This window comes from Protopterus annectens, chromosome 5.part0 (genome assembly GCF_019279795.1).
Source record: "Protopterus annectens isolate FY-2018-M chromosome 5.part0, PAN1.0, whole genome shotgun sequence".
NCBI classification, from domain to species: domain Eukaryota; kingdom Metazoa; phylum Chordata; order Ceratodontiformes; family Protopteridae; genus Protopterus; species Protopterus annectens.
Window position 1 is genome coordinate 1,622,587,793 of NC_056735.1, and position 20,318 is coordinate 1,622,608,110.

Here is a 20,318-nt window from a genome sequence, read left to right on the forward strand (position 1 = left end):
AGAACACCAGCTGCAGTGGTGCAGCGGTAGCATTGTCGCCTCACAGCAAGAGGTTCTCCCTTTCGATTCTCAGCTGGAGCACCTTCTGTGTGGAGTCTGCATGTCCTCCCCATGGTCGAGTGGCATTCAAAAGACATGCGTTAAATGGGCATGCCTTCATTGAAGGTTGGGTATTGAGCTGGCACCTCGGCACCGTAAAAATCTACTTCCAATCATTAGCGGTCTGGAGTTCTGCTGTGGTGACCCTTAACCGGGAAAAGCTGAAAGAAGAAGAGCAACAACAACCAGCTAAAGCATAGTCCCTAGGTTTTACATTATTCTCAATCAACTTATTAGTTGATACCTTCATCTCCCTCATTTTTTCCTTTCTCTTCTCTCACCTCTTTTATTAAACCACTAGGATATCCTCTTTTTCAAAGTTTTTCTTCAATTAACTGACTTTCCATCTCAAATTTACACTAATCTAAAGGAATATTTTTTTTAATATCTTTATTAAGAGCTTTCGTCCTCAGTATACTGGACTTATTCAGAATAAAATTAGCAAACCAATCATAGAACTGATGATGTTGCTTATTTGTTCCCATGATGATGATTTTTTTTATTGAAGGGTGGGGTTGTTAATTGTATCAATTTATGTATGGGTATATATACTATGATTGGTTTGCTAATTTTATTCTGAAGAAGTCCAGTATACTAAGGACAAAAGCACTTAATAAAGATATCATGAGATGTTTGTGCTGAAGTCTTCATTTCCTTTTTTTGTTGTTGTTCTCCAGTCTATAGCTTCCAGTAACTCAGAGAAACAGGGTATGTCATAGAACTCATGCATGATGTTTGCTTTCTCCTGTGGGGTAAATGGAAACCATATATGCCCCCCTCACATGCTGCATCAAAGAACTGATGGATCATTTTTGAGGCAGAGGCCTAAAATACTCCTAATGTGTCCTCATTAGGTCATTGAAAGATTCTTATAGTTAATATACATAATGAAACACATACTTTTGTATCCACTGGGATAGGAACAGCATGACTCCCATGGAGCTGCAGATGAGGTAGTTACAAGTCCATAATTTCTTCCATGGTGTGCCTTTCCACATGGTACTGGTCCACTGGGTCAGTTTCATAGATGTCACAAAATGTTAAGACTGGTCAGATGACCCTGTGCCTTAGAAAGTGATGTTGCACACTGTCAAGCACCTGCAATAAGAGCTTATTGCAAATCTACATTTAACAATGAATGCAGAAACCTCAAACATATTTGTGGGATGCACTTTCTCTAAATATGGGCTGAGTTCAAATCTAAGGAGAGTGAAGCATTCCTGTGAACCATTTAAATATTTGAATCACTATGCCATGCTTTTTGCCTCATTGTCATATGTGCCACTTCATTATGCAGTCATTAACATATAGCATGGCCAATCACATAATCTAGCCCAGCCATGTCATTTAGCTACGTTTTTTGAATTGCACCCACCTTATGACTGGCTGCTTGTTCAAATTCACTAAGCACAATGCAGCAAAGTTTTCTGAATTCCATCCAACATGATTTCATTAGTGAAGAAGGAATACATGTAACCAACTATTTTGGAAGTTTAGCACAGATTATTACAATTGTGAGAGCAAAGGAGTGATGTATTGAGTTAAGTGTGTTACTTGCCTACATTTTGCACAGATAAAACTGAACAATATCTACAGAGAAGGATACACAGACACACTTATGACATTAACAAAAGAGACAATAATAATGCCCTTTGCAGACCCTCATCAGTGTTTGTACATTTTAAAAAGTTTATGTTTTGTATACTACAAAGTATTCCAGTTAATCCTGGGGGCCTAGGAAGCACATACCGAATATTGGGTGGTAGTATGGTAACTAAGGTTGAATATTAGTGCCTCCTGGCCTAAATGACAGCATTTCCATCTAGAGTATTCTCAAAATGCATGCTGCAAAACTTTAAATTAATTTTACTACATGTAAAAAAAGACTAAATATTTTCAGCTTCCTAAAAATTTTACTTTCCATATTAGATGTTATTATTTGTATTATTATATGCAAGTTTTACTATTAGACCACATGACCTTTATTATAATATCATTGTGAGTTTAGGATATCATGTGATTATACAGTTTTCAAAAAAAAGATTTTTTTAAATTCTTTTGAGATTCCTAAATATTTTGGTTTTCAACATTTTTGAACTTGCACACTAATATTTGTATTGTTACAAGCATGTTTTGGTCATTATACCACAGGACCTGAGCTATGTTGCCATTGGTGGTCCTGGCATTATCACATGATCATGCTAACTGCTTTTAAACTGAGCTCACTTTTTCAGAACTTTTATCCTGATAAACTTTTGCTTATAGAATGATGAAAGTGCATAATAATTGTACAATATGATATTATGCCATGATTTATATAGCAGTGGTGACATTTTTAGATTCCAAAATAGCAACTTAAAAATGCTTCCTTCATATTCCCTCATATCTTTAAATCAGCGGCTTTGTCTTTCATTCTTATATCATAATGAATGCTAATAAATTATTTTGTAAATAATTGTCTAGAGAACATAAAAAGATGAAAGTTTATCACAAATCACCACATAAATTCATTGGTAAAACACCAGGACTTCGATAAGATTTTTCCCTTAAAAACATTTTCTACACCCTATAGTAATTGAAGTCTCCACATGGCTTCATTTCATATTTCATCCTAGGAACATCCTTTCTAGTAGTAAATCATTTATAGCCCTCCCTCTAGTATAAACAAAATCAGAACTCTCCCCTATAATATAGTCCAGGGATCCAGGGTTACTCGCTCCAGGGATGTTAGTCTAGCTTTTGACATAAACAGATTATGCTGAAGAGATGGATATATTTCCCAGACTGCCACTTGTCTGGAACCAGCTTGCAATTCATGTGAAACAGATCCCCTCCTTGACTGTCTTCAAACTCAACCTAGATCAATGGATGGGTGACCATAAAGTCACTCTTAGTGTGGCATCCATGTCCCTCCTGGACAAAGTCAGTTGTTATTAATTACCAAAGACTGTTGTGAACTTCGCTCACCTAACCATGGGATAACTATGGCTGGGCTTGTAAGGGCTCTAGGGCCATGATCCTAGTGACCTTCTATAAACTTATGAACCTATAACATCAGCAATCCCTTGGAAGGCCACAAACATTTTCCAATTATTGTACATATTTTTTTTTTATTTAATTGCTGTCCAAAGAATTTTCTAGCTTCATGGTCCATATTTTATTAGTATTCATGCTTCCTATTAATCATCTTGTTACCACAAAACAAATATGGCTTGAATTTTCCCTTCTTTTTTTTCTACAGCAGATTCTTTTGGAATAACCTCTTTTTAAAAAAAAAATATATCTTTAAAATGTTTGTATCTGACATAAACCTATCAGTTTAACAAGGATGATGCCGAATGCTAAAGTTTACCTTGACTACTAGCAAAACTGTCAGAAATGGCTGTATTTTTCTTTGTCTAATTATCATTCATACATGCTGTTTATATATTTTAAGTCCTATTACCTTTATGTTTTTTAAAATTTATATCTCTCAACATCCCCTGAAAGGAGGTTTACAGTTTTTGGAACATTCCAGTTTATAAACAGCAAATACATAAAATAGCATATTCTATAACATGTAATATCCATTACTTGCGTGCACATCATGTGAGCCTGTAATGGCTTTTAGAACAGACATTAGTCAATGGCATGAACTCTAGACTAAGGAACACAACAGTATTTCTGCCATTGTTAAGAACCCAGTTTAAGAACAAACATATATAAAGATAAAAAGACTTACTGACAAAACTAGTGGAAAGACACATACGTCATTGTCATCCTTGTCAGCCCCATTTTTTCCTATCATGTCCATGGGAGTGAGGTGCCACATTATCATTATTTAAAGGGATTTAAAGGGAGCCATTGATTACGCTGTCAGGTAAGAGTGTGTAAGGATGCTGCCATTCAGCAAGCAATTTGGGATATGCTCATGAGTTTGTGGCATTTCAGAGTGAATTTCTCATACATTGTCTAACATATTATAGATTGGATTTCTGGTAAATGCCACACCCTTGATGTTTTGATCATCTTGCAGTCCTTGGTCATATACTCTAGTCCTTTAAACATTCAAATGAGACCCAAACCTCTGTGGAAAATGATACAATACAGTAAAAATTCCATGACAAGGTGCATGAGACTGACGGACTTCTATATAATACCACACACACACACACACACACACACACACACACACACACATATATATATATATATATATATATATATATATATATATATATATATAAATGCATACATATCAGATCACTAAAAGTATTGAATTCAAAAAGTACAAAAAAAAAAAGAGAGATTGACAATCTAAAATGCATCTTCTGATATACAGCCTTGGACCATGCAAAACAAAGAAGCCTCTGCCTTTCCAAATTCCTGTTAATTATATATTCTAACTCAGATCACAAAATTCTCAGGATAGGGGCGAATTCCCCAGTATTGTCGATCTTACATACCTGTCGACCATCTGTCTTGTTATGTGTTGATAAAACAGGTATTGATATTTGGTAGTTTTGATTATAGAAAGCTATACATGCATATGTTATACACACATACGCACACACACACATCTTATAGATATATATATATATATATATATATATACATATATATATATATATATATATATATATATATATATATATATATATACATATTTATATATATATATATATATATATATATATATATATATACATATATAAATATATGTGTGTGTGTGTGTGTGTGTGTGTGTGTGTGTTGTGTGTGCATGTATGTGTGTCTATATGTGCCCCCCATAATGCTGGAAAGCAGGTTTCTATATACAAGTCTTTCTGGTTGCGCTCCAAAGTACAAAGTAAAATGAAGTACTAGGCAGCCATCAAACAGCAGTATACAGAAGTACATTGAACAACACTATAACTATGCAGCTTGGAACTACGTGTCATGTTACCATATGTTTACAGACGCAAAATGTCATACTGATTTCTATGATGCTACAGTTTATTGAGCTTCTTGTTCTTTACTTTCATTTTTTACAATACAAAGTGCCATTAAACCACATTTCTTCATGATATATATTGTTTTCATGTAGCTTTCATACCACCTCCAGAAGATTCTTCTAGAACAAAGTGCAGCAGCACATAAGTACTGGAACTGTGATATTTAGAGAGAAGTAAACTAAACAATACACATACTTGTCGTGCATTTGCATACTAAATGAAAACTAAATGCTAATAGATGCGTTGTTTACCAAAGAATATTTTATTTTTAGCAGTTTAGTACTATTCATTTGTTTCTGCAAATCCATCTTTCCATTCACCCACCCATCAGAAAAAAAAGAAAAGCACAAAAAATATCATCAGAGTATAATGATAGTTATTTATATTTAAGGATAGTTTACTAATTGATAAAGCAATCAAGAATCATAATAACAGGAATCACAGTGACCAAGGCCATCTTTTACAAAATATTTTAACAATTAAAAAGTCTTCCTTTGAAATGTTGTCCTCCAGATATACTAACAATCTAAGATGAAAATCAAATTATTGTTCTGTGTTAAATAGAATCATTTATGGAGATGATTGCCATTTGACTCACATCACAGAGAAACAGTCCAGTCTTAACTGCTGAAGTTACTCAACATTATTGTGGGCAGTAAGATTAGTTTTAATAATAGAATCAGCACAGGTGAAGAAATATTTTCAGCACACTTCTTCACTGTCCTTGGCAATTCCATGCTGAAAGTTTTGTAATAAATAGAAATCCCTTGTAAACAAGTATTCATCCCTATTATTGACAAACTGAATCATAACTGATGTAGGTGTACATGACCAGAACACAAGGTCAAGATCTGCTCTTACAAAGCTGCAGTTTGTAGAAAAGCTTTTAACACCAAGAAACAGAATTCTAATAAATTTGAAAGTGAAATAAGTATTATAACATCTCTTAACATTAATTGATTTTAAGTGAGGAGTAGGCCTCGCTCTGAAAGATGACAGTCAGTTGGCCAAAATGTCACTTCTTTCACCTGAGCCTATGCTACAGCAATAATTAAATATATCCATTTGCCATGGGTCAGTTATAGGTAAACAGTATAATAAAGGGCATAGTACCTCGAATCAGCTAACTCAAAAATATACCAGCATTCATCAGGCAAAGATAAGAACGATTTTTCAGACACATTACATAGGATGACATTAGATGTAGGTAATCATGTATCATTAATCATACGTTTGACAGCATTATAAGGAATCAACTGAAATACAGTAGCAGGAAACTAAAACCTGAAGCTGCTAAATGACATATTAGGAGTTGATACCCACTGGAAGAAATGCTCATTGTTTAGAAACATCATGACTTTTACCAAATAAAGACAGAAACAAAAGTAAAGTCATATTTGATTACCCAATTATCAATCAAACAATGTGCCAAGGGATATCATTCTGATACTGGGAGGTTAGTGGGAGTTATAAAAGGTTAGATGCTGATCTCACTACACTAATGAGTGGCAGATCTCACCTAGTATTTTCTCCGGTTCTGCAATGTGCCCCCTTGAAAACTGTAGGCAGGAGGAAGGCATTAGAGATATTTGAAGACTGACTAAGTCAAAAGACATTAAAGCTAGAGGAACATGAATGAATGTAGAGACAATGCAGGTAAAATAATGCCTTTATGTCCCTTTACAGTTTACACAACAGTGCATTATTATTCTTGAAAGGTGATATTTAGGAACCAGTAGCAGCTTGTGAAACTAGAAAATATGTAGTAGGATGCAAAAGGAGGAAGAAATGTTGATAGAATAGTTAGTAGAGAACTAAACAAACTTGTAAATAATCCTGGGTTTCCCTAATATTCATTGAGAAAACTAGGCTGTAACCCATAAGGTTCAACACCCGATGCTGAATTCCCAGCCTGTTGCTCTTATGAAAGTCACTGCCTTTATGGTTTTCATCTGTGTGCCAGCATTCATTCCTTCTTTTCAATTTTCTCTTTTCAATGCAACTGAGTGACTGTGGAGGATATTATTAAGAGGGTATGGAGGTAAACTTAACCCACATATGAGTGTCTGGATACTTGGCCCTCTGACCTGAAGCTTTGAGCAGATTATTTTGCCTGGTTGAAATTTCATAGATTCATAGGTTCACAAAGGGTTACTAGCCTAACGGCCCTAGAACCCTTACAAGACTAGCCATATTTATCCCAAGTTGCCCCAATTGCTGGTAATGTGAGTGAAAATCACAGAGGTAAGGATCCATGGTAGTTATTAATGACTTCCTCTGTCCAGGAGAGACATGGGTGCACCTCAGCAGTGAATTTGCAATCACCCATCCATTGATGTAGGTTGCGCTTGAAGAGGGTCAGGGAGGTGCTCTGTTTCATGTCAACTGTAAGCTTGTAAGCTTGTTGCAGAGAAGTGGCAGTCTCTGGGAGATGTATCTATCTCTCCAGCATGACTTGTTCATGTCAGAGGCTGGGTTAAGATCCCTGGGGTGAGTAACCCTCATGTAGTTTCATTTACGAATGTGTAAAATTATCATCAGGGCCGGTTCAGAGACTGTCCTGCAAGCCAGGCACAGGTCACCCCTTATCAACCTGTAGGAGACATAATACAGTGACAGGGGTTTCAATCTTTCTACTTAAGACTTGTTTTGTGTACCCTGTAATTTCTTGGTGAGAAACCTCTGGGGTCTATTCAGTTGTTTCAGGTGTCTGGTGATGTACATGCAAAAGGGAGCATTATTGCTCCTATGAGGGCCAAGAATATTGGAATTATAACATTCTTAGATCTACATGTTATTCCTTTACTTATAAGATGTTCCATGTACAAGGATTTCCTTACTACTGTGGATACGGTGTGGTCAAACGTCAGACTGATCTCAACCTGACTACCCAGATCATGTACCATTGGGTCTACACTTAGGGGGTGCTGTCTACAATGTAATTAGCAGGGATGTCAGCTTTCAAAAGGGAATAATAATGCACTTTTTTGCATTTAGCTTTAATCCATTGCTTTGGCACCAGCCATTTATCTATGTTAACCCTGTATGCAGTATATTAACATCTTTGGGATACTCAGTGATTTCTCCCAATTTACAGTCGTCAGCAAACTTGGTCAGAGTAACTAGGCCATCTAAGTTTGCCTGGACTTCTGAGAAGTAAATTCTAAACAGTAACAAACAGTAAGGGGCCTAGCACAGAACTGGGTTGGGACCAGAGTTTGGAGATTACCTATGACCTTGTTAATAAGGATTACCTTTTTAATTTCTCCAAATGTATTTGGTTTCTAACACCATGATAGGAATGGGCCCCATTCCTTTGTCAAAGTATGATTAAATTTCATGAAATTTGTACTGTTTCAATCATTGATGTTAGCCAGAAGTACTTTTCGCAGCACCCACAATGTGCCCAGTAATGACTCCTTCTGCAATATGTACAGAGTTACATGTATCAGTAACATATCTAAGTACAATTACAAATTCTTTTTTATAAGACCCATTGCTCCTACTACTATCGGAACTGTCCGGGTATCCTTCTTCCACATTGCCCTCATTTCTGCCTGTAAATCCTGGTATTTTATGACTTTGTGTCTCTATACATCAGACACTGTAGTTAGTGGGTGTAGCAATTTCAATGATCAATGCTGTTTTATGACTTTGTGTCTCTATACATCAGACACTGTAGTTAGTGGGTGTAGCAATTTCAATGATCAATGCTGTTTGTGTTTTTTCATGGACTACTATACCTTGTTTTCTTGCATGTATTTTTTTGAACTGTTGGCAATGGGTGATCCCATGTGATATAAACTTCATCATTTTCTATAATGCTTTGTGGCTCATGTTTCCAGTGTTTTTCAGCTACTTCAGTATTATATATTATAATGTTTGCTCAATCTCCAATGCAACAGTCTTGCCACATTATTATGCATTTCAGTATACAGTCCTTCTACCATTAGTATATCACAACCAGTAACAAGATGTACAACTGTTTCCAATTCTGTTTCACAAAACCTACATTTGTCTGTTTCCTCACATATTCCATGGACTTTGTAAATCAACATGTATGTAGTCCACTATCTTGGGCTGCCAACATTAACCGTTTGCCTTTTGGTTTAAATTTACATCTCCTTAACCATTCCTGTATTCGATCCTGATCAACATGAGGTTGTTCCAAGAGTTTTCTATACTTGCAACTATATTTATGCATTTTCCACATTTCTTGCCTACTCATCTGATCCTTCACCTTAACATCCTTCTTTTTTTTTTGGCACATGCAGTTGCTGCTGATTTTTATCTACTTCTGATTGGATTTCCATTCCCTCTTGACACCGAAATGCTTCTGCTAAACTAAGCAGGGACATCATCTTAGATTTATTCTCTTCATGTTTTAAAACTTTCACTATGTTTGGGTGAGGTCAGCAGATACGTATGCTGTCCCACCATTGCAGATCTATACATGTCATTAGTTTCGAGGAAGCCTAACCCTCCTTCGGAATGGGGAATATATAGTCTTGGTATGCAATGATTTTTGTAAATCATTTGATGAGCATAAAGCACCCTTCTTGTTTTCCTGTCCAAATTATTTCACACCTTTTGGGGCCAGTCAGTCACTGCAAAACTAGAAGTTAGGACAGGAAGAGCAAATTGGTTTATAGCTTGGACTTTGTCCCTAGATGTCAACATTGTTTTCAATATTAATTTTGGTCTTCTAAAATATTCTGTACTAATTTTTATTCGCATTTGTTCATGTTTTATTCTTGATCCTTCATCAATTCACAAGTATTTATGGACTCCCTCTTGCTCAACTTCTTTTATATCACATTCCTGTCCCAAACTGATGTTTTCTTGGTGCAGCTTTCCTGATTTAAAGGTTGCTTTGGCACATTTATGAAGACGAAGTAACATTCTTACATCATCTGAAAACATTTTGACCACTTGCAGCTGTGCTTTCAGTTCTTTATCTGATGAACTTTACAGTTTTAAATCATCTACAAAAAGAAGATAAAAAGTATTTACACTGTTGTTTTCTGGGAGTCAAATTGTAGTCATGGCTTAATCTGTTAAGTAGACAGCTTAATTGGCTAAGGGCAAGACAAAAGAGCAGCAGTGATAGAGCCACCCTGGAATATCCCCCTTTAAATTTTTATCCCTGTAATAATAATTTGTCCTTTATCATGGCTTAACCACAAAGTGGTTTGCCACTGTTTCATGGTCACTGTATTGCAATTGATCAGTGTAGGGTATATCTCATACATTTTTAAGCACTCCTTTATCCTTGAATGAGGGATACTGTCAAATGCTTTTTGTAGTCTATGCATGCCATACTTAGATTCTTCCTCTTTTTACAGTTCTCCATTATGACTTTATTAAACAACAAATGATCCTTTGTTCCATAGGACTTTCTTCTATTACTATTTTTTGAGTTTTCTTCTAAATGACTATAAATTCTGTTGTCATCAATTCCAGTGTATAGTTTATGGGTCTGCTTTGTTTCATTGAAACTCATTTCACTGAATCTCATTTCACTGAACTGCAGTTAGTATATATCGCACTATGCAGAGTACTGTAAGGCAAGTAAAAGATATATGCCCTTTTCCCCACTCTAGTGCAATCCTGGAGTTAGTATATATATATATATAGTTGGGGGGTGGGGACTTTGGGTGGTGTGGGTGGCCATAGACCCCCACTTAGTTGGAGTACATATTGTCTTCTGGAGATGGTTAATCACTGAGATTGCAACTATGCATGTCTATTGTTTAAAATGTATTGTTTTGAAGTTTTTAGCAAAATACAATATAAAACAAATAAAGTGGAGGCTACAACCCCCACACCATACAATGTGGGGAGCTGTACCCATAACTATATATACTAACTCCGAGATCACACTACAGTGGGGAAAAGGGCATATACCTTTTACTTGCCTTACAGTACTCTACACAGTGCCATATATACTAAGTTTAGTTTAGTGAAATGAGATTCAGAGAAATGAGTTTTCAGTAATTTGTGTTTTCAGCGATGTGTTCGGAGTGAAATGAAGTTCAGTGAAATGAGATTCAATGAAACAAAGTAGACCCATAGTTTATACACTGTCAGAAGGTGAGTTATGGGTCTATAGTTTTTAGGGTAGCTTGCAGGATCATGCTTAAGTAGGAGTATTGTTTTTTTTCCTTTTGGTAACTAGAGTGGTGTCTGTTCAGGGTGTGCATATAAATAGTTCTTACTCATAGCTAAATTTTGATGTAAAGTTGTTAATACTTTTAGCCAGAAGTTAGGTACTACATCTGTGCCTGGGGTTTTTCATTTAGGAGATTTTCTTAACTTTGTTTCAATCTCCATGGCCATTATTTCATCCCATTTCATATCCTGTACATTTGAAATTCTTATTCCTTCATTTACTTCTTTTATCCATTTAGCATCTTTGTTATATTCCCCAAGATCTTCATAGATATTTCTCCAAAATGTATCTATTTCTTTTTTTGTGTTTTTTCAGTTCCTTTTGCCTTTTTCCCAATTTTATATAAAACTTTTTTGAGTCATCAATAAATTGTTTATTTTGTACGTTTCCTTTATATTTATCGGCATATCTTCAAGCTTTTTCAGCCTGTGCTGATATTTTTACTTTATTATTTGTGATAGTGCATGATAGATCCTGATCTGTTCTGATACTGTGCATTGCTTTTATCACGTCTTTCTTAGTATTTTTGTTGATCTCTTCCCTCTGCTATAGTCTTCTAACAGTGACACCTCTTGTCTTAACTGTTTTTCAGATTTCTCTATTTTATAATTCTATCAAGGCATTTGATTTGTCTCCTTCCTTTCCCTTACTGCCCTGTGTTTTTGTGGTAAGACTTTATCTATTATTAATTTAGCTGCAGAGTAATATATCCTATTTTCCTCTGTAATATCACATGAATCTCTCTGAACATTCTTAATTACTGTTTCATCTGTTTTATCAAACGTCTAACTTTTTAGGATTTATTGACTTTCTGTAGTCTAGTTCTTAAATTGATCTTAATATGCCTGTCCATCTCTATTAAATCAAGCAACTCTTGACTTACATCATTTTACTCTAAACTGAGACCACATTCTTTGTTCTCCATTTCCTGCGCACATTCTGTAGAGAATTCCACAGCATCTTCCTGTATCATATTCTCTTCAGTTTCATCCTGTGTCATCCATTGCTCTTTCGTATGGGAACTCCCTGGCCTATCACTCTACAACATTAACTGTGTCAGAGATGCCACACTTTTCTGTTCATTCCTTTGTTGTGTAACTCCAGTTGAACTTTTGTACTGGTTTCCTATGGAATGCTCCAAAGTATCTTCATATGGTAACTGATCAGATGTTTCCCGCTCCACTGTTTCTCCTCTATTTCGGGATCTATTGCTTTTTCCTGCTGTGATGTTATCAAAGTTAGGTTTTCAACACTAAATCCTTCTCTTTGCAGATAATGCATAATTTCAGTTTCTTTTTCTTTAACTTCATTGCTAATCCTCTGTTCTACTTTTCTTCTTTATTTTGTTATTGTTTGTATTGTAAAATTTTCCATATCTGGATGCCTTTGTTTGTATTTCTCTACAAATATCTTTGTTGCTGTTCTTTTTGTATTGATTAGTTTTGCTTTCTCATTTGCATAAATATTGCACCAAATTAAATTTATTTCTCTTCCTATGACCATATTTCTTCTTCAGATGTCTCCTGCTCCTCCTGATTATCCTTACTTGGGGATTCTTTGTTCCATCATGCTGTGATACCACCTGTATTAGACTTGCTATACTAAATCCTTCACTTTGTAGGTATTACAAATCTTCAACTTCTATTTTTTTAACTTCTACATTCCAGTATAAAAGGCATTATAGCCTGTACATACCTCAATGTAAATCACTCCTTTACTTTTACAATGAAAATGTCCAGGTATCTTAATTGTATAAGACAATGGCTCAAATTAACATAGGGCCCTTCAAAAATCAGTATAATTTAAAGTCCCTATTATATAGGGACAATACTAATATTAATGTAATTGATGGAATTTTTATGACTAACAAGCCCAATGGTATGCATAAATGTGGAGAATGTAACATTTGTAGATTAATTTTAGAAGGGCCTACCCATATTTATCCCACATTGCCCCAATTGTCAGTGTTTATGTGATTGAAATTCGCAGAGGTAAGGATCCATGGTAGTTATTAATGACGTCTTCTGTCCAGGAGAGACATGGGTTCCACCTCAGGAGTGAATTTGCGAATATTGGAATGACATCAAGGACATTTGTGTGTTAGAATTAGGGAACATTTATATAATATAAAGGACAGTAAAAATGCATTTTTAGACACACATTGAAATGTCAAAATTATAAAAAATTATTTTTGCAGTCCTTGAACAAGTATCAATTGATTTGAGGGATGGGGACTTTAAGAACCAAAAATCACGTACAAATGGATTCAAGTGAAAAAACACCAGCAAACCAAAATCACTTGAAGGAAATAAGGCTCTAGTCCTGGGTTCCACCAAGAGGAAAATTTAATATGTTTCCAAGACAATGAATAATAAACGCTTTCCACACTCAATATTACGTTTTCGTTTCTCAAGACATCTTCAGACAACTGAACTTTAAGAACCACTTAGAACAAACGGAAGCCTTGTGGCAAATAAAGCTAAATTCTTCTAAAGAATCTGGGTTGAATGATATAGTTAACATCAAATGCTTTCTGAAAAATTAGAGAGTATATTTACTCAAACAAATATTTAAGTATGCATTATTATAATATGTATTATTTTATGGTTTTAACAAGTTGATTGATGTTTGGTATGATTTTATTGATTGATGACTTGTATTTAAATTAACTGTTGGGTATATTGTGTATTCTGAAGAAGTCTTAGGACGAAAGCATGAATAAAGTTTTTTGTACACTAAAAGTTGATAGACTGCAGTGGTGGTGCTGCGGTAGCGTTGTCACCTCACAGTTAGACGTTGCACGTTCGATTCTCAGTTAGAGTGTCTTCTGTGTGTCGACATGTGTGAATGGGCATTCCTTCATTGAAGGTTGTGCGTTAGGCCTGGCAAGCCAGCACGTAAAAATCTACTGCCAATCATTAGCAGACCGGAGTTCCGCTGTGGTGACCCCTAACTGGGAAAAGCCGAAAGACAGTACACTAAAAGTTGATCTTTTGGATTCAGCCTGGTTCCAGGTTTTTGTTTTGTTGTTGGCCTAGTTTCTTCTGGGTTTGAATGGATTTGTAGTTTTTACCTTGTTTGAACAATTTGCTGGCTGCTCCTAGAAAACTGTGCCCATATTTTATTTATTTATTTATTTATTTTGTTAAAGATATTAGTAGTTCTGTATTACAGAAACACATGTCATAAATGCAGTGGAGGACATGAAATAGAATGCATATTTGTCTATGAAATGGACAGAAAGTTCAAGTTCATTTTCACAGAGGTTAATTCCTGGGAATGCTGTGTTCTTTGTGCCCAGCAACATTCAACCCTAACACTCACATCGACACACACTCAAATAGCTGTAACTAGCTCATCTTTCTAAACAAAGGTTGTGGTTGAGTATCAAAAAAAAAAAAATCAGTTCCGGTACTGCAGCCCTGAACCATCAGCACTTGCCAATCACTTCCCCTAACAGTTTGTGGTAGGGACAGATGGCCCCTTTGCACCACTCTAGTGATTGATCTACATACACACACACACACACACACACACACACACACACACACACACACACACACACACACACACACACACACACACACGCTCACACCACACCTCTCAACTGTACATATTTTCACAGAATGTCCAGATTTTTACCTCATATTTTTGGTCTGGTTTTCATAAAATTGTGGTTTTCTGGCTAATTAGTGGCAAATAATTAAAGACTGAAGTTAGAAAATAATGAGAGAAATTTAAGGTCCAGACTTCATAACCTTCAAAAAATGCATGCTAATGCACACCCTGTTATTCTATCAACTTTCTAAGTTTGTAAGAGCACTATTTAAAAATTGTCTATTTCCAGGCCTTTATCCCACTTTTATTTATGGCTTTGTTGAGACTTCTTGCTCGAAGAGGTTGAGAAGTATAACTCATACATATACAAATGCTCAAAGCATGCATATACATGACTACACCAACATATACACAAACAGATGCATAGTGCCAAGCACACACACACACACACACACACACACACACACACACACACACACACACAATCACACACACACACACACACACACACACACACACACACACACACACACACACACACACACACAAACACATATATACACACACACACACACACACACACACACACACACACACACACACACACACACACACACACACACACACACATGCACACATACACAAAAACGCACACTGAACATTTCCAAATATCTGTTCTTTTAAGAAGGTAAAAGCAGGCCACATTTTCTGCAGTTGCTGTGACACCCCTTTTGCAATTATTCTTACACTATGGTTAAAGTTTCTCAGTGGTTATACAACACTCTAAACTACATATATGCTTCAGCATTAAGAGTTGTACTCATTTTGTATGAATAATAATTACATATTTCTGGCCTCACACACCAGAGTGGGAAAAAGGGGATAGCTGTATTGGATGCAGTGCTAGACATGATTGGCAACAATGTAGCAAGCACTTTGTCACAGGTTAAAAAGAGAAGACCTTCTTTTAAGAGCTTTTTTGGAGTGGGGGCACCAGATTGTGAACTAACCCTGGACACCAGAATGCTTAAATATATCTCTGGCTTTAACTCACATTATTTGTACTCTATCATTCATCAATTCAACTGTTTTTCAAGCTGATCTCATTCTAAAGGATTATTTACCTACACTCTCGCTTTCTGTCAAACTCTTGACTTATCTCCTTTGTCCCCTTCCATTACTAAAATATAATATAATATAATATAATATAATATAATATAATATAATATAATATAATATAATATAATATTAGTACATATTTCTCAGTTGACCAGTGGGTACTAGGTACAAAGGCATGCTTATATAAACTCTTTGTATGCAGTTTATCAAGACACTTGCTACATGATTATATCCAGAGAAATTCCCCTAAACATGGCCTATTTGTGCAACTCACTAACAAATAAAAGAACATTTCGCTGAATGAGCATTCAGATTGCAGACGCATCCTTTCAAAACATTCTAGCCTATATTAAACAATCTCCAAACCTAAACCTGCACTTAAATTAAAAGAAAACATTTTAAAAATTAGAAAACAAATGTAAAATACAGACCACATTTTCCATCCATTTAAATGTAAAAAAGAAATTTCAAGATCTGCACACACAAAAGCACAACCAACCCCCCCAAAACAGGAATGCCGATGTCTAGAAATAAAACACATCATTGTTAAAATATAGATAGTTAAAATAAATAACAAAATATAAAATAAAACATGATGGCCACTATCTAGTTGGAAAATGGCATTATGTGCAAAATGGATTAATTTCTAACTAGATGAAAATGAACTAAGACATAATTAAGCTATAAATTAATACCAAACTTTCATAAATTTATTAAAATATATTCATAAAAAGATATTAGAGTATAATATAAAATTAAAAATTACCTCAAAACTGGACTACAAGGCCTACCATGAAACACTTCATTCATAAAATCCTGTGAAGACTACATAAAGGCCTATTAAACAGAAACCTAACCAGTTAATGTAGCTCAGTGAAGGCAATGGTAAGCAAACATCTAACAAAAAGTAATGGAATATGTGGTGGTCTTGCTTAGGTTGCTGTTGTTGTTTGTCTTTTTGTCTTTTCCCGGTTAAGGGTCGCCACAGCGGAATTCCAGTTGTCTAATGATTGGCAGTAGATTTTTTTTTTATGGTGCTAAGTTGCCAGCCCAACGCCCAACCTTCAACGAAGGCACGCCCATTCACGCATGTCTTTCGGAGGCCACTCCACTGCAGGGAGGACATGCAGACTCCACACAGAAGGCACTCCAGCCATGAATCAAACAGGAGAACATCTTGCTGTGAGGTAACAACGCTACCGCTGTACCACCACGGGTCTTGCTTAAGTAATACATGAAATAATTTCTACTGTAAGATAAAGAAGCATGATTTGTCACTCATGTTGAAAAAACATTTCTTAATTGATTTCCTAATTCTGCAGTATAAGATGTTTCATGTATCACACACTAGACTCCACATACTGTATATAGGATATTAAGAAAAAAGAAAAATACAAATGCATTCTACAGGCACTCTGTAGCATGATGGCTTTTAATTTTTTTTATCGTTTATTATTGACAAGGCGGTCCCAGATTTGAGAGGGGAAATGGAGAGAGTTTACTGGAATGTAAAGAGCTGTGTTGGCAAATAAGATTGATGCCAACAACTCACTTTGGTTGAATGATAGTTTTTCCATAATCAGTGTGTTAAAATGAGGTCTCATGAGATATAGGAAAATGTTTTAAAATATTTTAAAGCATAACCAAAAAATTCAGTCCTTGTAAAAATATTAAAAAAGAGGTGTTTATAAATTAGATCTATTTAGTAACAAGTTATATTAACTTATTAAAACGTTAAAAGTAGTGCATGTATAAATGATGCATTTTTAAATATTTTAAATATTTTTATAAACTCATTGACATGTTTAATATAATTTTTTTAGGCTTTTTTTTTAATTAATTATTTCAGGGCATTAAACACAATGGAAGTTGATAAGCATGTACGGCTTGGATGTGATTGTTTTTTAAATTACATAAATAGTGATTTTAGTAGTATGTATACTTTGAAGAAGTCCAGTTCTGTTTAATGGGATGAATGAGCTTAGTATACTTGTCTTTGGTGTTTTATGAAATAAATATCTTTTGAAAATTGAACTGGCATAGCGTATCATGCCTGCTATTTTCCTTAAGCCTTTTTTAATTATGTTTATAATCTCAGAAGCACAATGCAGCAATGCACTGATGTTAGCTACAATGAGGTTAAAGAGACAGCAAACATATTGGCCAAGAAATTTAGCAAAAACCTTACCCCTTTCTTCCCTCCTTCTATCCAATAGGATATACTTAAAACTGACTTGCTGCAAGCTATCACACAATATCAAGTCCTAAAAGCTAAAAATACTGCAGCAATGAGTCCTGGCAGTATCTCTGAACACATCTTAAATAGCATGAAGCAAATTTTAGTCCCCCCCCCCAGTAATTGCTTTACCTTATCCTCCTTACAGGTTTTGTACCAAACAAATGGAGAACAATTAGTCATTCCCTTTCATAAGTGAGAATTTTCCACAGACCCAGGCAATTACAGACCCATACATTTAACCAGCCTCATATACAAAGCCTTGGAAAAAAAATATCATGGAACTCTAAACACTGGATCTGCCTCCATTTGGATATGTCAAATAAAGGTGATGCTTAATCAGCCTAGTGGACTTTTTTTGAAAAGGTCACCAAAGCAATGGATAAAGGTAAAATGGTACACACCACATACCTCAACATGGCTAAAGCTTTTGACACAATGCCCAACTCCGGCAAGGTAGAAAACCTAAATAAACTGGAAATAAACCCCTACCTCAAGGAATTATTCAGGGCTAACACACCACAGTAAGAAGAGGAAGTAGGTGGAGTTGAATGAGAATGGCAGAGCTTCAAAACAGCATGTATGAGGACTATAGAACAGATATACAGCTGAGCCAGGTATGGAAGCAAGATATAAAAGGAAAGCTGGTCATGGAATGTGGGAAGTCATAAAAAGAAAGGAGTGTAGGAAAAAGTGGGAGATAGAAAAGAATGGACCAGGCCAAGAAGGCAAACAAAGAGGCCAAGAGAAGAGTTGCAGCAGCAAAGAACAAAGCATCAGAGGCCCTCTACCACCTTCTGGAAAGTGACTCAGTAAATATCACAAAGAAAATATATCAGGTTGCAATGCAAAGACAGAAAGGTAAAGAAAGATAGTATGACACCCTTCATAAGGGATGCCAGAAACAACCTGCTTACCAGTCCACAGGACATCAAAGGCAGATAGAAGGAGTACTTTCAGCAACGTCTGAATGAAGAAAACCTCACAGAGGTTGCACTGCACCAGACAGAGCTTATGGTGAAAGAAGAGGAGGAGCCCTTCATAGTAGAAGTAAGAACAGCACTAAGAAAAACAAAATCAGGGAAAGCAGCAGGTTCAAATGATGTCACAGCAGATATGATCAAGATATTGGGCGAGAGTGGGGAGAAGTGGCTCCTGATGGTATTCACAGCAGTATGGAGAGAAAGAGATAGCCCAGAAGACAGGAGAATAGACATACTAGTTCCAGTGTTTAAGAACAAAGGGGACATGCACAGCTGTGGGCAGTACAGAGGTATCAAACTCCTGTCACATTGAATGAAAGTTCTGGACAGGGTGCTTGATGGATGAATACAAAGAGCAGTAGAAAGTAAGAGGGGAGATGATCAGGATGTAGCACAACGGACTTGATGTTTGCAGTGGGACAGATAATTGAGAGGAAGCTAGAGATGAGAAAAGAGTCAAAATGGGTAATCCTAGACTTGGAGAAAGCATATGACAAGGTCCCAAGGCAGCTGATCTGGGCAATTCTGATGTGGTTCAAAGTCCAGAAATGTGGGTAGAATTAGTGCAGATTATGTACAAGAACCCAGTGACTCAAGTACAAACAGTGTTTGGCATGCATCTCGGCTTAGCTCTCAGCTCACTGCTGTTCATACTGGTAATGGACTACATTAGCAAACAGGTCAGAGGGGACAGATCAACAAAGTTGCTGTATGTAGACAATGTGGCATTACAGGCAGACTCTGAGCAAGAACTTCAGCAAAGAATAGGGTAATGAAATGAAAAACTGAAGGCACATAGGATGGAATTGTGTACAAATAAGACCGTTGAAATGGTGGTAAATGGGGGAAATCAGAAGAAGCTGAGAACTGAAACAGAAGGAGAATAGCGGAACAGGTTAACAGCTTCAAGAGTCTAGGAGGGTTGGTTGAGGAGAAGAGAAGTCTGAATGAGGAGGATAAGCTGGAATCAGAGGGGCTGGAGCCAACTGGCACAGAGTGGTAGGGGCAGTGTATGATAGAACAGTAAGGTGTACAAACAATGGTATGTCCTGTACTGCTGTATGGTACAGAAACCTGCGCGGTGAAGGCAGAGCAGCTGAGGAAGCTGGAGATGATAGAGATGATGTGTCTGAGATGGGTGGTAGGATGCACACTATTGGACAGATGAGAATATGACA